Raw genomic sequence first — 20143 nt, 5'->3', positions numbered from 1 at the left:
GTACACAGGCTTCGGAGGAAACTCAGCGAGATCCATAAAATAGCACGAGACCGGATTAACTTACAATCAGAAAAGACGAAGTCTTGGTACGACAAACGAGCTCTCAACGTTGAATATTCCCAAGGACAAAAAGTTTGGTTCTTCAACCCTCGAAGAACTAAAGGAAAAGCACCAAAACTACAGTCGAATTGGGAAGGACCTTGGGAGGTTGTGAGAAAAATCAATGACGTCGTATATTGTATTCGTCGTTCACCAAGCCATAAATCCAAGATAGTCAACATCAATCGTCTTGGGACTTACACTGAGAGAGATACCCATCTGTGAAGACTGCTCTGCTCGCGGTTCTTTTGAGCTGTGGTTTTTTCCCGTGGGCGTGAAGGTAAATACCGGAGCAGGGACTTGAGGTGAGGTTCCACGGCATGTCAAGCTTCCCCCCTCTTGTCTGAAGACCGATTTCGACCGACCCTATGATGAGAAAATAAGAAGGATGATTGAAATAGATTGTTCAAGAGACGGGTCCGTCTTAGTCCTGTTAAGTGATGATTGGAATGACGTCTGTAAGCACCACTCGGTAACTTGATGCCTAGGATGGGTCAAAGTAGAGGATGTTGATGTCAGTTCCTGTAAGTCATCATTGGATTGTAAGAGGATCAACCCGCTTGAAGGATGAATGGTTATGATTGTCGGGACGCCAATCTGAAAAGAAGAGGGCAATGTTGTGACCGAACCTGAACGTTGCGCGATTCAAACACCATGAATCGCGCATAGCTACCCTTAGCAACGAGATCAACGACGTCGCGGATGTTCTTGTTTAGTTAGAGACTGATTGTGACAGCTGCTGAGTTTGTGTGTTCTTTTATAAATAGTGTGTACTTATTTGTGTGAACTGACCCGGACATAACATTTTTATCACAAAAACTCATAATTTTTGTTACCTGCTACCTGTTACTCTGAATTTTCTCTCCTTTTGCCACTCAGATTTACTATCCTTTGTCGATTCAGCTGTTCGCAATACATTATTGCAAATTATTTTGCTATTGTACGTGTTAAAGTGTGTAAGTTAAACTGAAATTTATATCTTTTAAAAAGATGATTTATTTGGAGGACATGGCATTTTTAACAACGCAGTCTATATAATCCTTTTTGGTACGTTCACTAACATTATTCTGATTTAAATCAGGTACTTTTCTGTTTATATTTTGAATTTCCATGAAAGGAACTCTTGACACTCTTGGTTGTAATGTAGGTTGTAATGCAGGTTGTAATGCATTATTGATTGTATGGTTTCTGAAAAAAGTTGATTAAAATATTATGTTTCAAAAAATGTATTTGAACTAAATCTGATCAAAAGTTAAATTTACCGATGCTTTGCAAGTACTGATTGCAAGTACTGATTGCAAGTATTGATTCTGGATGACAATTAATTAGCCTGTTTCTTATATTTTCTTGGGTATGAATAGGAAGAGGAGGTAACCTTTCTTGATTGATGCAACAAAATGTTTTTGTCGGGTGAGCTTCAAATTGTTCTAACACTGGATCTTTGTGATTTTTCCATAGGCACTTCTTGTCAGTTGAGGAAAGCAAGTCCAAAGTATTCAAATCTCTTCTACAAAACAAGAATAAATGAATAAACGTTTTTGACACTACAGTAAATATATAAATACTCACCTATTGCAGTACAGTAGGACAGCTACTGTGTGTGTTTACATGTTTCACTGGAACCGGCTTTACACGAGCATGTCATTTTGTCAATAGACACGGAATATTCTTCATCCGAGTCATTAATACTAATATTCGTAATTTTTAATCTGCCAGTTATTGCATGTGGATCTTTATTTAAAGCACTCGTTTGGAGACACAACGCATACAAGTCGATGCTATCAGCTGTTTTCGCACTCGCGCCGCACATCACAATCATAACCGAATTTATCACTCGCTGACCCTCTATCATGTTCCTGGATGACGGCGTACCTTTCGTGAACTCGCAAAGAGTATTTAATTGCAATGACAACATTTTTCTCCTATTCAATTATTAATAATAACATTTTTTTGATACGTCTCCTATGCAAACTCATACTAATGTGTATACTGCGGCCGGCCATGTTCCTTGCGCGATACGAGCGTCCCCCTTCCCGCGGTGTTATTTTTCTTTGCCAATAACGAGCGAAGAGAGAGAAGTCGAACTAAGCATACAAGGTACAACGGATGCGTGGATCGACTGGAGTGGTGACATGCTCCAAGTTCCGCCGCCGCCGATCGATGTACAGCCCTCATCAGCATCGTCGCCGTCTCTTAGACCGTCTTCTTCTGCGCCGATCTCGGAAGTAGAAAATTTTCAGTCTTCGAAGATCTCCAGGGTTATTTTGACGACGACAACGAGGATGATAACGACGTAATTATCCTGTCCGATCAGCCAGCTTTTCCTGACCTTGAAAATGTCACCCTTGAATGGGTGATTTTTGAGGCTGCCGAGATGTTCCATACGGGGTCAGCTGCGTACGCTGATATCCTCAATACCGGAATAGAACCGCAGGCGCAATCACAGGGTCCTCTTTACGAGGACATAAGTGACGAAGAAGCCTTGAGCATCATATTCGACTCGCAAGTGGTGCCCGATGACAGCATCGCTTGGCTCGAGGCGGCTGCTGCTAATGTCGCTGCTGCTGCAGGTCCTTCACAGATAACATGTCTCGACTTTCAAGGTGTGTAATTTATATAAATAAAAAAAAAAGTAATTTTGTCTACAATATTCTGTAATTAATTAATTTATAGTATTATAATAAATGAAACAAATGAAACGAAAAAAATTCTTGTATTTAAAAAAAAAAGATATGGACATCTCCAACGTCAGCGATGACGAGTCCAACACACCTAGCCATGCCACTCTAGCATCATCTTCATCATCATCATCACCGTCAACGTCACCTCCAGCATCACCTCCAGCACCAGCACAACTAGATCCTCATTACCAAGTAGGCAGAGGAATAGATAGAGGTGATTTAAAAAAGTCGTTATTTTAAATGAGAGTACTCGTCGTGATCGTAATTTTTTCACTGCGGCTCGCGATATAGAATTGGGTTTTATAATAACGCCGAATATCGATAACCCGATTGTTTACCTGCGTTCGGTTTTATTAGAAATTTATCGATATTTAGTATCGGATTTAAATGAAAACATTTTAATCGGCGTTACAGTAAATAGTGATAGATTTGCTCGAGGCGACGCGTGGTTTCCAGTGCGAAAGATCCGCGATTTTGACTTTAACGATCTTTAATTGGAACCGTATAGGTAGCGTTACACAGAGTAACGAAGCATTTTTTATAGACGAGACTCTCCGCGTAAATGTGACTTATTCAGTCTTACCATGCGGTGGTAATTGTCTGCAGGAGTCAAAGTTGGTTGACGCGTTAAATCGTCAATCAATTTTGACTATTAAAAATAACGATAATTTATGCCTACCGCGGGCTATCGCCTGCGGGTTAGTTTTTCTTGAGAAAGCGGAGTCCGAATGCACGCTCTGGGAAAAAATTGGCGAAAAATCGCCTTTAGTAGTCGTGCCTGAAGAAGGCTGTGGCTATACTGAGTTTCAGAAATTCCAATTATACTTGTTGGATTACGAAGTTGCGCTAATGATAAATTATATAGAGAGTTTAAGCCGTGGAGAGGGCGTGTTATTTAACGGGAAAGCATTTTTTGACGGAGTAAATATAAAATATACTAAAAAAATTAATATCGCGTTCCATAGGGATATTAATCATTTTAATTTAATTTTAAACTTGACTGCGTTATGTGTGAAAAAGCATCAGCGATATTACTGTGAAGATTGTAACACAGTATATACGAGCCCTACTGAAAAAAAATCAGATGACAATCAACTAATAATCAGCTGATAATCAGCTGATAATCATGCCAAAACGTCAGCTGATTATTAGGTGATTTCGGCACAGTATTTTTAATAAAGCTGATAGTTATAAATATGCGTTTATGTGAGATAAAATGTCGATGATAATCAAGTGATAATCAGGTGATAATCATTCAAAATTTGTAACCTTTAATATATTTATTATAAGTTGTTTAAAATAAGTAAAATTTATAAATTTCAAATAATGAGGGCCAGTACTTGCCCTGTTGAAAATAATGACGTCATAAAAGGTTCCAATTTGTAGCTTCAAATGACGTCATCTAATGACGTAATTTAACGTCATTTAATGACGTCAGTCAATGACGTCTTAAAATGACATCATTATTTTCAACAGGGTGTGTTACCATCAGGATGATAACACGCAAACTCTGGCTGTGGGCTCCAATATTTTTGTTTTTCAATAATTAAATTTAAACAATTTTTTTTAACTGTTAAAAAATAATTAATTTTGATTACTTTTTTCACAATTTTACTTTGGCTCTCATTTGAAAACTATCATACTTAGAGAGCTGAAATTTTGCAACTTAATTTGTGTTGGCATGTTGAAACAGTATATTAAGTTGAATTCATTCTAGCTGATATGAATTCGACTATCATGTACAGAGCTACCTGCATTTTTTGACGCCGAAGCCATAGGGTTCAGGGTGAAAAGCCAAACCAAGACTTTTAAATAAAAACTGATATGGCAGTCTGTTTCTAAATAATTGAACAAGTCTTAATGCAAAAGAACAGACATCCACCTTTAATATCATGGATTTACCATGATTATGAGAGATTTGGTGGTTGTGAGTAACTGGCTCGCATACTGATGAGATTGAAATATCTATGCAAACCTTATTATTGATGATTTTGAGTGCATTGATGACACTTTTTATACAGTAATTTTATTTGAATAATACAAAGTCAGTCAATACACAATGCTGTACATACTGTCATGTATGAGAGCATGCATGTGTAGGGTTATTAGGTTTTCACTATTAATGTGCACCTAAAAATCATGTTTCCCCTTCAAAAAAAATTGTAGATGAATTTATAGGGTATATATATATATATATATATATATATATATATATATATATATATATATATATATATATATATATATTCATTAACTTATGAATATTTTCAAACAATGTCAATGCAGAGCAGGATCATTGGTGTGAAAAGTAAGGTTATATGAACAAATCATAGTAAAAATTGCACTGAGATTTCTTCCAGAAATCATGTCTGATTTATCGGGGTTTTCATCTAGATTCTACTCTGGAAACCTGCTAGATTTGAAAAAACTCGGTAGCTTTCAGGTATTTTCTCGGGAACGCTGCTACCAGGGGATGTATCGCAATTTTTCAATTAATGTGGCCTTTGCGAACACGTTTTCATAAAAGAGACGATTTCTAGCTTTTTAAATTTAGATTTGCGGAAAAAAACTAATTTTAAAAACATCATCTGCATTGCACATAACGCAAAAGCATTTGATTCACAATTCGTTCTACGTGACATTGTAGAGAATTTAATTGTGAAAGAATCCGGCAGCGTTCCGAGCTTAATTATGAACGGACGAAAAATAATTTTAATAAGTTTCGGTAAAACGAAATTCATAGCATAAATTTTATGCCTATGAAACTTGCCGTATTGACAGACTAGTTCGGTCTGCCGGAAGAAGCAAAGAAAGGATATTTCCCGCATCTGTTTAATACAGATACGCGGATTATGAAGGTCCTTATCCGGCAGCCGAATATTATCCAGCGGATGCAATGAGCTCCAAGGAGCGTGAACACTTTTTTAATTGGTACAATTAAGTATCAATTAAAGAAGAGTTCGATATGCGAAGAGAAATAGTCTCTTATTGCGTGCAAGATGTAACTGTCTTGCGATTAGCTTGTTTAAAATTTAGACAGATATTCTTAGATTGCGCTAATCTGTGTCCATTCACGGAAAGCGTGACTTTGGATGGCTGGTGCTCTCTTGCTTATGCCCGTAATTTCCTAAAAGATAATTTGATAGGTCTTATAAGTGTAGTACAGTGTACCAGTTTCATGGATGTTATTTCCATGGCTGTCCAATCAGCTAGCAATTTCAGCTAAAATAAGATCAAATAGTTGTATTTTAGTTTAAATGTGGGAGCATGACTTTAATTCGAATATAGCTACTTTAAACGCTTTTAAGCGCTTAATCGAAAATCACCCGATCGCACAGAATGAAATTCTCAATCCGCGAGATGCTTTTTACGGTGGTCGCACGGGTAACATTGTGACCTTATATAAAATCGAACTGGGTGAAAAAATAAAATATGTCGATGTTTGTTTTTTATACCCCTTTGTTTGTGAAACGGGCAAGTTTCCGATAAAACACCCGCGCGTATATAACAGCACCGACTGTCTCGAACTAACTGGGCCTAATTTTGAATATTTTGACCGTGTTGAGCGCTTAGTTAAATGTACGATTCTACCGCCGCGTAAACTCTTTCATCCTGTGCTACCGTATCGTCTGCATAATCGGTAACTTTTTCCCTTATGCAGAACTTGTAAAATTTTGAGCAAAGTCCCATGTACACATATAACACCGGAAGCTCGCGCCTTAAGCCGTACATGGGTATCGGACGAGATTTAAAAAAGTTTACAACTCGGTTATACAATTTTAAATATCAGCATTATCTGGCAATACAATAATCAAGACGACACGACATGCGGATTGTTTACCGATTATATTAACTTATTTTTAAAGTTAATACAGGAGAGCTCGGGCTAGCCACGTAATTGCAAGGATGAGGCGAGTAGGGTATAGATTTAGAAAAATAGAAAAAAATCAAATAAAAAAATAACTTAACTTAAAAATGTTTAAATAGTTTATGGGGGAAATTTGGACAACGAGGTAATTTGCCAAACATCGAAATAATTAATTCGAGTGAGCAGTTTTTCCAATTATTAACTAGTCCGGAAAAGGAAGTAGGTAGAATAGTTTTAGTTAACGAGAATGTAATATATACAGCCAGTAAGTTAAAAACAGAAGTAGCTACTTCGGCGCGAAATACGAATATAGTGATAGCCGCTTACACGTCTGCGCTAGGACATTTACGCGCTAGGGTACTGTATTATGATACCGATTCCGTCATATACGTATCAAAGGGTGAGCGTGATGAGTACGAACCAGAAACCGGGTCTCTGCTAGGCCAATTGATAGATAAACTGGAAGAGTACGGAGAAGGCTCTTACATCGAGACCTTTGTTTCGGGCGGTCCGAAATTCTACGCCTATAGAGTGCGTGCATCCAACGGCGAAACCTTTGATACGTGTAAAGTAAAGGGCATCCGACTTAACTATGAGAATAGTCAAAAAATAAATTTCGACTCTGTTTTAGAAATGATGGAAAATCACGAATTCGATATTATAGACGCAGAGGAAAAGGAGGAGGAGGTAAATGAGGATCGGGGCGCGAATAATTGTATATATGTAAGGAATTTCCATATAAGTGGAACGTCAGTCAATGAAATTATTAGTTTTAAGCAAACGAAAAAATGTCGCGCTGTTTTGAAAAAAAGACAATTTGTTAATCATCGATATTCTGTACCATATGGTTATATGCATGAATAAAAAATAAAAATAAAAAATTATATCCAATTTTATTTACTCAACCCCTTAAATCCTATAAGATAATAGCATCCCTCAGGCGGCGGCGGCGGCTTGCTGATCAGCGGGACCGGCTCACCCCCACCCCCCCCCCCCCGCACGCGCTCTAGTAGGATAGTAGCGAGGGCGCGTGCACGTGCGCAGGTAAAAAAGACCTATCAGGGACGCTGGGTAGGACTTTTACTCGACGCTCAGGTAAGCGGTTTAACCCCGGCGCAGGTGAATGACCAGTCGCTTCTCGCACTGCAGTTGACCTATATTTTACAACGCTAGATGTAGAGAGAGAGAGAGAGAGGGGGGGGGGAACCAAATTTTCTTTTTGCTCTAGTAAAATCTGTCATACGTAGACGTTTGTAGAGTTAGCAACTCCTGCTTCATTAATCCTCGTGGAGTTCTTGCTCGTGACTCCTTTGATTCATACAGTTCATGAAATGAGAGTGTCTGCGTTTCAAACACCATCTTGTTTCTATATACAATTAATAAAAGAAGATGCCACGTACGTGAAATTTGAGGCAGAAATGTTAAATTATTATAGTACACAGTCGTTGTTATATTTTTGTGAAGAAAGTTTTACAATTTCAATGGAAAAATCTTATTCACCAGTGTTACACAAGAGTAGATAGGCTATAGGCATACCAAAACATAGGCATACTAAAACACCCCCTCTCCTCTCAGAGTGTTTTGGTACCCGATGGAAGAGGAGGGACCCCCTCTCTCTCTTCAAGATACTAAAACACCCCCTCTCCTCTCAGAGTGTTTTAGTACCCGATGAGAGAGTGGGATAATTTTTCCTCTCTCCATTATGTTTTGGAATGCCTATAACTTTCTCTACTTTTTTTCATTTTTTCTTTAATTTTTTTTTTTACTTTACAGTTTATGCAGATAGAACAATTTCATAAGTTTGACGTTGTGCAATGCACAGGTCGTCTTATAGCTTGGATTATGATATGTGCATACTGTGACGCACTTAAAAGATGGTTTTGACGGATAGTCATATTGTTCAATGTTGTGAACTGGAAATTTGAATCGTTGAAGCCATTTCTGTTTTATTGTACCCATGACAAAAATTTTTGATGCATCATGCAAAGCGTCACGAAGCAAGTTTCCAATTTGAGAGTAGTCATGTCCATCGGTTTTCCAGTTCATGCCATGATGATTATGTTTAAGCCAGTTGTTTTCCCTTTGTATTTTGTCAGAGAGTTTTTTCCAGGGGAAGGGATTTTTAAATATTAGAACAATAGGCTCACTATTATCGTTGAGAGGAATGATTGCAATTTCCTTTAGAATATAATCTTCTCCGGTTTGCTTGAAACCAGTCATGTCTACTACATACTCCATTTTTTTTTTTTTTTGTGCAACCTAGACGAGTTTCTTGACATCCCCACTGATGGGATTGTACTGAACGATACGATCGTGTAAGATCATGCAGTAGGCTGAAGTGTCTGCGGGAAAATCCTTTTTAGCCTCAAACTCTAGACGTACATCAACAGGAGCGTTCTTGAGAGATTCGTTTTGTCGTGAACAGTCAATAACTATTAGCGGTTCATTCTCGATGAACATAGATTTTGTCAGCATCGGCTGTGGATCTCTTCCATAGTATGATTTTTGAAAATTAGCATACATATCATAGAGAATCGCATACTGATTGTTATATATGTCGAGATTCATATTGTTGTATGGATAATATTGTGAATTTAAGAAAAGTTTCACATTACTTATCTCGCAATGATCAAATCTACTCGCATTTGCAGTTCTTACAGCTTTTCTCTTTGTTTGTAGTCCGAGAATTACAAAACGTGGTTTCTCCAGTTGATTTGATGTTTTCACTGTCCAGACGTGTTTATTCGTGCTTGGGAGAAGAAGATATTCAAATATCTCCCAAGAACGAAAACACATAGAGATGGGATTATCTTTACCAATGAAATTCAATAGCTGAATTTTTTGTTTATCAGATGCAATGACATATGGCATTAACCATTCTATCTTCGATATTTTTACTTCACAATCTTCATAAGCAGTTACACCAGATGTCGTATTACCTTCCTGGATTATTGCGTTCAAGTCACTTCTCGATCTTGTAAGAATGAGCTCATGCTTCATGTTAACTATAATTTTTTTATAGTCTTCTGCAAAGCCCATGATCATACTCAGCGGAATCGCAACGTCAAAGTTTCCCTTTTCATCGACAAACGATTTGACGTTTTCTTCATTGCCAAGCCAGCCTGCATTTTCTAGCATATTACTCTGATTCGAATTAAATGAAGTCCATCCTTTCATAAGACTGCTCAAACCAACATTTTTACTTTTATCTATCTCCACAGCATTAATTTCATAACGAATTTCATCAAACAGATGACAAATGCCATTGTTCACGAATGTAGTTTTAGCTGGAGCTGATGAACCAGTTTTGAGTTTCAATTTTCCACATACATGGATAGAACTACGTGATGGCAGGAGACATAGATCTTGATGTTGGATAGAAATACGAATTTCATCGCTGTTGTCAAAGCTTAATGATGAGTATGGCTGATGTGCGTGTACTTCGTAATGAGCAATAGACTCATCGAATACGACACCTGATTGAATGCTTAGAATTTCGTCCATTTTTCTGGAAGCAGCAAAAAATTATACACGTGAATTTTTTCCACGAACTTTTAGTCCTAGACTTTTCAGAAACTGAATGCTCTTGCGTGCTAACGGTTTGAGTTTCTTCGGTCGACTGATGACTGGTTGCCATGATGACTGACTTATATATGATCCAGAATTGTAAACGATGCCCATTATACAGATTTGATGTGGAGTCTAATAGTGATTTCCTCTCCTCGAAAATTCACCAAATTTCCATCCTGATCGACGATTCGAATTTGTAGATGATCTATGCACTTGACGCTGAGCGGTAGATATATGACATGAGACGGAACTTCTATGATTTTATATCCTGGAGGCACGCGGGGAAAGAACTCATGGATTGTGTGAACTCTTTTGTCATTGATGTAAGCACCTGCAGTGATGTTGCACTCTACTCGCAGTGCGTTGATTTTCAATATTTTCACAGGTAAATCAGAGCTGTGAAGATCTTTAACTTTGAGAATACGAGGAGTGAAGCCAAGGAGACGACCTATTGAATCGTGTGGTCTGAAATCTAAGGGATGACTGCAAGTAATTTCACTTCTGAGAGTATTGTTGTTAGCTTTCAAGGAAAAATTAATTCCTTTAGCTTTCAAAGCTGCTTGTAAAAATTGATCAAGAGCATCAATCTCGTAACTGCCAGTTGGAATAGTAATAAATTCACCATTCAAATGAACTTTATTGTTTGATGAGTCAACGTTTGGAATAGAGTTGAATGTTAAAAGTTCAACTAAGCCCAAAACAAAATTTTTATGCTCTGGTAGTTCGATTGAAGGGAAATATTGTGCTTCTAGAACAGAAGATTTTCCCGTTAGACTCAGAGTGAAACTATCTTCCATGACTGATCGGATGATAATGAATTCATTCGGCTGCGAGCACCTCTTTTTATAGTCTTCCAGCTAAGAAGTAGAGACAAAGATGGCCACATATGAATGAGTCAAAATTTTGATATCTTTTGTAATTGTATTTCACTTCTTTCACGTTAAAATACATCATGAGATCCTTGGGAGGTTTGAGATCACCAAAACTATCAAAATAAAGCACTTCAGAACCTTGCTTGCGATAACAAACCCAGTGAGTACCTCTATTTTGATAGTCATCCAAGTTAACCACTGCAGATTCATTATACCATGGACCATTGGGAGGCAAATTATTTCTCATGAAAACACCTCGGAAATCTGAGATTTTCATCATATGAGCATATTTTTTTAGATCGTAGTCAGTCAGTGGACGATTCGGCAAAGTTAAATCGAAGTTTTTTTTTTCTATTCACTTGATTGCTGCCACAACCAATATGAGGTGTCATAAATAATCCCATCCCAGTTTTATAGGGCTTAAGATGGAGTCCTTTGCCTAAAGCAATAACTTCCATGGTCTTATTATGTCTCTTACTTTCTTCATGATTTTTCTGCGCGGCTTTAGCATCATTAACAGCTTTAGCTATTCCAGCAGCACCTCCTGCTAGAGCACCGGTGGCACTTAGTCCTGCGAACAATGGAATGAGAAAAGGAAGAACTCCACCAATTTTTGCTGGAAGCGGCAGAACACGTGGAATGATAACTTTTTTCTTTCCTCCTACACTTTTAACAGCTTGACGTGCACCCTTTAACGCTGATTGAATAACCTTGCGAGAATGTTTACTTGCTGTCATTGATTTTTTAGCTACAGTCACTAACTTATTAAATTTCAGTCCCATTCCAGTTTTTCCTTTTAATTTCATAGCACTGTTAACAGCAAAAGCAAACGCTTTTTCACCAAGACTCGCATCCTTGGCTCTGACACGCTGCATAGCTTCCTCAGCAAGCTTCTTGTCAGCAGCTTTACGATCTCCGTTTTTATCGGAGTAAGCTATGTCATGTTTTTTACATGCCTGATCAAGCGGATTAATACCAGGATCTCCTCTTTTCATTCGCTTTTTTAATTTGGTTCCGGGACCGCAGTATTGATATCCAGGAAGATGCATTTCAACAGGTAAGTTATTGATAACTTTATCAAGCAATCCATAGCCTTTCGGCTGTTTCTGAGATTTGTGTATGATCATCTCTCTTCGAGTGTTGATTCACAACTGACGTTTATGGTATAAAACGAGCGTTTATATTTCAAGAGCTCAATGTTGAATGTGACTTTGTTGCGTGAACATGGATTTTACCGAGCAAAACGTCAAACTCCCTGTCACGAATTTTGATTTTGGAAAAGAGAAGAGAAAGAAGCGTCATGGGGAATTACTACCAGATAGTATACGAGCAGTATTCTGTGGTCCATCAAACTGTGGAAAAACAAATAGTTTATTGGCTCTAATTACACACCCCAATGGTCTTAGATTTGAGAATTTATATGTATACTCTAAATCCTTGAATCAGCCAAAGTATCAATTTCTCAAAAATGTCCTGGATCCGATTGAAGGAGTATCATATCTTCCGTTTAGTGAGCATGAATCTGTAGTATCTCCAGATGAAGCCCTACCAAATTCAATTATGATTTTTGATGATGTGGCATGTGAGAAGCAGGATAACGTCAGAGCATTCTTCTGTATGGGAAGACATAAGAGTGTAGATAGTTTCTATCTATGTCAATCTTATGCTCATATAGGAAAACATCTCATTAGGGATAATGTCAATTTGTTAGTAATTTATCGACAAGATGATGTAAATCTTAAACATATCTATGAAGATCATTTGAATACTGATTTAACTTTCAATGAATTTCGGAATCTTTGTTCTGAATGTTGGAAGAATGATAGATATGGATTCATCGTCATTGACAAAGATAGACCGATGAATGAGGGTAGATACAGAAAAGGATTTGACTGTTTTGCAATAAAAAAGGAATTATGAGTCTCAAACTTGCAGTTCAGTTGTAGACATCGCCACGTCAGCATGTCAGACTTCAAGAAAGAGAAGAATGTTCTTAGTGAGCTCTTGCGAGCTCGTGAGGCTATTAAAAAAAAATACACTTTATTAAAACAGGAGAAAGATGATTTTGAAAAAGTCATCGGCGATACTCTAAAACCAGTCGTCACACCACTTGAAAAACTTGTTGAGATGAAAAGTGAAAGTCCACTGCAGCAACCATCCAATCACATTTTTGTTAAAAACAGCAGTAAGAAAATGAAAAAACGAACAAGAATCGATCGATCAAGTTTGCTCAACGATCAAAATAATAATAATAATAAATCAAGTTTAATGGATTATACTGTTTATGATTATGATGATGATGATGATGATGATGATGATGATGATGATGATGATGATGCTTTTAACACAATAACCAATTCTACATTTAAATCTACGAGTGGAAAAAATGAATCAGCTGAAGATTTTTTATCATTGTTAGATAAAAGCCGTAGAACAATTGACAATATATACGGAGTGCGAAAGGTTGATGGAGTGTATATGATTGGTGATTCAGAAATAGAGTTTGATGATAAATATGTCAAAGTCAGAAATGAAAGTTATCCTAAAACGAATGGACTAATGGAATTGCTATTTAAAAAATATCCGGATGATCTTCTTCTGAGTTCAGCAGATCGTGAAAATTATCGCAAGATTCTGGAAGCATCAAATGCTCATCGGAAAAAATTCAGCAAAGATGAATCTATAAGAATGTCGAGAAGTAATAAATATAAGAATATTTTAGCTCCAATGTTCCGCAGCACTCCACGTAAAAAGAACAACAGCAGCGGAGGAGGACTTGTACCTAAATATAAAATAGCTAAGAAAAATTCTTCCATAGATCTTGTCTACTGGGACGATCCAAATGAGCTTGTCGAACGACTTCGATTATTGATTGCCGAACGATCTGCTGGAAATAACAATCACACCAACGAAATTCATTCAATTATTGAAGAATTGCGTGAAGCTGGGCATATATATTGATACGCATCTTTCTTCTTTGCATCAGTACTACCATGAGTCTCGATGTGTTCGGAAGAAAACTTAGGAGCTCGCAGCAAGTGAGTCGCGGGCCTCCAGGAAATGGTTTTAGTTTTACATCAGACGGCGATTTTGACTTAGAGGAGAAGCGACTCTGTAATCTCGGAGAGCCACGCAATCCAAAAGATGCAATCACTTTGCATTCACTGCAAGTTATCCTGCAGACGGAAGTAAATTATATATCTTCTAAAATTACTGGAATTGGTGAACTTATAGACCAATATAGGGAGCAAGTTGAAAGCCTTAAATCTGATGTGGACAAAAAATTAAAATATCTTAATGATATTTCTCAACGTAATTTCGCAAGCGTTGAATATATTATTGGTCAATTGAATAATTTTATAATCAAAGAAGATGGAAAAGCAAAAAGTAGCTGAAGAGCTGCATAAAGCTGCACGCCGTAGGTACAAGCGAAGAAAATATGATATACGCGGAATAGATGAGACTTGGCAAGGTGATCTTGTGGAAATGATTCCTTACGCTAGCGAGAACAAAGATTTCCGCTACTTACTCACTGTCATAGACATATTTTCAAAGTACGCGTGGGCCGTGCCAGTCAAGTCGAAGAGTGGCCAGGATGTTACTGCAGCTATGAAGTCAATACTGAAAGAAGGACGAGTACCGAAGAATCTACAAACTGACCAAGGAAAAGAATTTTACAATTCAATTTTTCAAAAACTTATGAAAAAGCACAATATACACTTATACTCTTCACATAGTAATCTTCATGCAAGTATATGCGAACGATTCAATAGAACGTTAAAAAATGCAATGTGGACAGAATTCAGCAAACAAGGAAGCTATAAATGGTTGGATATTCTACCTAACTTGCTCAAAGCATACAATTCGAGAAAACATCGGACAACAGGAATCGAGCCTGAAAATGTTACACAGGCAAATGAGAGAGAGGTCAAGAGACGTTTTCCTACTGAAAAGTCGTCAGTGAAAGAACCGAAATTCAAAGTAGGAGATAAAGTACGAATAAGTAGGTTAAAAAATGTTTTTGAAAAAGGTTACACACCAAATTGGTCTACGGAAATTTTCACAATAACGCGAGTTGTAAAAACAGATCCAGTAACTTACCACCTCAAAGATTATTATGATAAACCCGTCTCTGGTGGCTTTTATGAAACGGAAATTCATAAAACTATGTATCCGGAAATTTATTTAGTAGAAAAAGTTTTAAAGAAAAGTGGTAAACGCGTATATGTTAAATGGTTAGGATTCAGTAGCGATCACAATAGTTGGATAGATAAAAATGAGATTGTATAAATTATTCAAGGTTCTAAAAAATAAGAAAGCAATTGTTATTATATTTAATAATGTATTTTTATTCATGTGAATTGTAGTTTTAACAAATAAATAGTATTTAATAATTATCAGTCTTTGTATTTCATTATTTTAGCATGTGGTGAACTTAAAAGAAGTTCCACCCTGATATGTTATAAATAAACTAAGTTTATTTGCTGTGTTTGAAAGATTATTGAAAAGTTCTTGATCTTTCAAGATTGCTGATGAGATCTTTTCTGGCAGAAATATTTGAAAGCTGTCATCAATCTCGGCCACGATCTTCGTGCCGAATCTAGTCTTCACCTCCTTGAGTGCAGTCACCATGTACTCATGATCTTTTTCTAAGTCCGTGACTTTCTTCTTAGGCAAGAACTCGCGCTCAGCAATTTTGTTAAGTGCAGATAGATCCATTCTGAAACGTGAAAAAAAATAAGAATTTGTGTGTTAGAGAAAAGATTTTCTTTGAGAACAAAAAAAAAAAAAAAATAGTGAGAATCAGCTATGAACTTACTTGAAAATGTTAAGTGAGTCTTGGTTTCTTCTCCAAAGGTAGGTAATTTTCAAGCTCGACTGCTCGAATGTGCTCTTCACCGTGGTGCGTCGGTTCATATAGCCCATTCCCCACCACGATGTCTGCCCCTTCCATAGCCTCTTGTAGAATATCTCTTCTATTGGAAGATGCCCCCTCCATCGATGGATTCCATTCGTGCATTAGCTCCTCACAAACATCGTATTCTATAAAGATTTGTTCGCCTGTATCGCCATAAAGTGTCATCCCCACTCGTGCTGCACTGTTTTCATTGGACAATTCGCTCCCCCTCTCCATTGCTCTCTCGCTTTCTTCTTTAGTATTGGTCGCTTCATACCCCTTCTCCATTTCCATCTCCCCCACTCTTTCTCCTCTTGTATCAGCCATTTTTTCATCCTCCTCCATTTGACTTACAGCCAGTGCCATCTGCTCCTCAATAATTCGGTAATGACCCCAAGGCAAAGTGTCTGTGCTATGAGGTAATAAGTATCTTTTATCATCATGCGGACTTAGTGCTATTTTGTTCTGTTTTTCAGTATGCACTATGTGTAATTTAGAGCGAATGTTGCACTGCTCACGTTTAACAATAATTTGTTCTTCAAGACATTTTCGATAATCTTCGAACGTGATTGTTTTCTTCACAACACTTGACTTTATGCCTTTGGCTTTTTTCACAGTCTCAGATCCATCTATCAAAATACTATACATTTTGCTACGTAAACCAATAAATTCTGTCATAATCTTGCCATTGCATTCATCTTTCATTAATCCAGGCACTTTTTTATTGACACGTGGAATTCCAAATTGATTGTTCTCTTTGTAATCAGAAGTATCAAATTTGTGCAAGTCTTCTTTCATTATTTTATACATATCCACGTCATCAACTTCATATATTAGACTATCTGTGTCGGTGTAAAGGAGTTTACATTTTTCCCCAAGTCGCCGCTTCATATACGAATAATGAAAATCGTATAACAATGTTTTAGACATATCGAGAATGCTGAGACCAACGTATATTGGTTTTTTAATTGTAATACTTGTTCTCTTTAGCTGTATAGCAACCAAATTTTCATCAAAGATAGCACAACTATGAAAATTTGGTTGAGCTATACGTGCTTCTGCTCCATATCGACCAGTAAATTTATTCACTAATCGCACATCAACGCGAGATCGTTCTCGCTCGATGCACTTACCATATACTGCATTAATTAATAACTTGTAGAAAAGCTTCTCAAACTCATTCTTGGCCTGCTTTCTCTTCTCTGTATTAAATTCAACATATGGTTTGAGCCAAGGCTTCTGCTCAAAACTCAGAATCCTATGCACTTTTTTAAGTCGAAGTCCATTATCTAGTACCTGTTTTAACGCAAGATAATGAATGACATACCTTTTCTTATCGTTCAAAGTAGTCAGCAGTTTCTTCTGCTTTGAGCCAGGGGGTGTACGATGCTCTGCACAAAAAGGCAAATCTTGATGATCATCATGTATTTCTTCAGGATACTCTAAATCTAGTTCAGCAAAGTAGCCTGTATCAGAGTCTGGTGGTGCATTGAAAAAATTTGAATTTGTTTCATATTCAATCCATTTGAATTTTCCCACTGGTAAATACTGCACCATGGCCCATCCATAAAGATTATTAATATCAAAATATAAGAGCGTCTTCGTTTTCTGATTCTTATCATATGATGATCCCATGTAGGGATTGTTTGCTTTAGCATACCGATTGCAACATTGACTTATTCCTCCTCGAATGCCTGCTTCAATAAACATCAGCATATCTATATCTGTGAGAAGCTCCAATTCCACTTTTGTCATTTTTAGAGCTGCTGAAAATGTGAGACCTGGAGTCGTGTAAAAGTGTGTAGGACATAAACTATACGCTTTCAGTGATGTCTCTCGAAAACTTTCAAAGACGTCAGCTAATAATAAAACATCTGTTTTCAAGGACAAATCAGAATATTCACCCAAAGTTCTTATAGTAAACATATTCCACACTGTAACAGCATGATGATAGTCTTCATCAATAATGTGAGAATCTGTTAGTTTATTGTAAAACTCATTCTTTTCTGGCAGTTTTGTAGTCATCAACTTGTCCAATCCATCTACGAAATCATATGGAAATACACCTTTTCGTCTCAGAAGATTGATTTGCTCATCTGTAAATCCATCAGTTTTGAACTCATTTACTGCTATCGGCACTGTTTCCAAATATGATGCAAGCTTTTCCAACGATGATGGTAAAAAACGCCATGAATCAATAAATCTAAAACTGATGTCACAGTCATCTATAAACTTCGTAAATGAAATATATTTTTCTTTGTTGTGAGGTATCAGAGATACTCGTCCAGTCATTATTGTAGAAGTAGCAATCTCTTTCAAAATGAAGTGTGTGTCATAATTGAGGTTATGAAAGATAACCGGCACAAACCTCGAATCCTTGTAATTTAAATTGCATGAATTGTGAGCTGCCCCTCTGAAACTAAATAGAAAAAAATGTCTTACATGTTGTACAGCATTAAAGTCAAATATTTGTATACATTAAAAACTAACGTACCGTCCTGTTAGATGACAATGGTCTCGTACTGCGAGTTCATCATTTTTAATAGGCTTTCGACATATATGACAAACAGTTGACCCCCGAAAAGATAATTCTTCTAGATCTGTAAGTCTCATTGGTTTTGGATTTTTGTAGAGTAAATCAATCTTTTCACTAATTCCTTTCAATTCTCGAACAAACCATTTTGCCGGTGTCTCTTCATCTTCATTTTTTTGTCTGTATGATTTATAAACAGATAAACTGTCATCAAAGCTGCACTTTATATAATAGCCTATGCTATATGCTTCATGAAGCTGAAAAGCATTTTCATTTTCAGTAGGCTTTAACAAACATTCGAAATCTGCATAAATAACAAAAGGAACTTTTTCACTTTTATTATAATCTTCAAATTTAAGAATGTTATTCTTAAAGTCGGGCAAATTAATTCGACATTTATTTATATTTTTGCAATAATTTTCGTGCATTTGCAGCCTTTCTTTACAGTAAAAAATTTGTAAACACCTTTCGCAGTGGTATGATTTTACATGAGATTTGCTTAATTGAGAGCTTAAAATTCGAGACAGATACTTAATCCAAACGTAGTGGTATTTAGGCAGGCTTCCGCCAACATCATGATTATTTTCTTCATTTTCATCTATGTAAAAATCTTGAATGAGGAGTAGATTTACATGTTTTTCTTTCTTTTCTTTTGTAATATGGCATGGCGATACTTCAAACTTTACATTATACTTTTTTAACATGTATACATTTACTGAAATATCATTTAATTTTTCAAATTTTGGTACATCTTTAAGTTTGACTGGAAATTCTATATCACCAAAGTTCAGCTCGTTCTCATACATACGATATTGATTAACTCTATTGGGATTAGTTTCACTAGGATGCAATGCTGAAAGTATAGCATACTTGAAACACTGATTATCATTATTACGAATATTAACACATGCCTTTTTCTTTTCTATAAACTTTGGAAGTGGAATGAAAGAACTCCCCTTGATTGGAGAATATTTTTTCATATTGATACACAAACTGATAATACTCGTCAGGGTCCAGCCAGAATCTTTCTCCTGAAATTCTTCAAGCTGGGTGAGAATAGGTTCTTTGATATGATCCTTAAACCATTCTTCCAAATTCGTTGACATGAATGCTGTAACACTTTCACTTGTAAAATATTTAATGTCAGTCGTTTCCTCTCCATTTTTCTGCATAGAAAATTCTGCGATAAAGTCAGAATTTATTTTTACAGCGTTATATTCCTTCAAGCAATCTTCTACTTTAACCTTGAAAAGCTTTTGCGCATCGTTAAAAAAACTTAGAATGTCCACATGCTTTATATTTACAACTACACCTGTTCTAATTCGATTTTGAAAAGCTGATTCTACATCACGCCACTCAACTCTAGCTTCAGTTTCTTCCGATTGTAGACTTCCTCCTTGCTGAAGATGTTGTTCGAGTTGAACTTGCACACATGAAAGATGTGTCATACAAGTTTGATATTTCTGCTTTTCTCCTCTTGAAAGATTAGATTTATTGATTTTTTCGTTCAATTCCTTTATTGTAGAATTGCACATGTCTAGCCAATAATGAATATCATTATTGCTCATTCCGTGTATATTTCGTGAAGTATCACGCACTACTTCGACAAGACGTTCGAAAAGT

The sequence above is a fragment of the Nasonia vitripennis genome (assembly GCF_009193385.2).
Source record: "Nasonia vitripennis strain AsymCx chromosome 5 unlocalized genomic scaffold, Nvit_psr_1.1 chr5_random0006, whole genome shotgun sequence".
Classification (NCBI taxonomy): domain Eukaryota; kingdom Metazoa; phylum Arthropoda; class Insecta; order Hymenoptera; family Pteromalidae; genus Nasonia; species Nasonia vitripennis.
Note: the sequence above shows the minus strand (reverse complement) of the source record.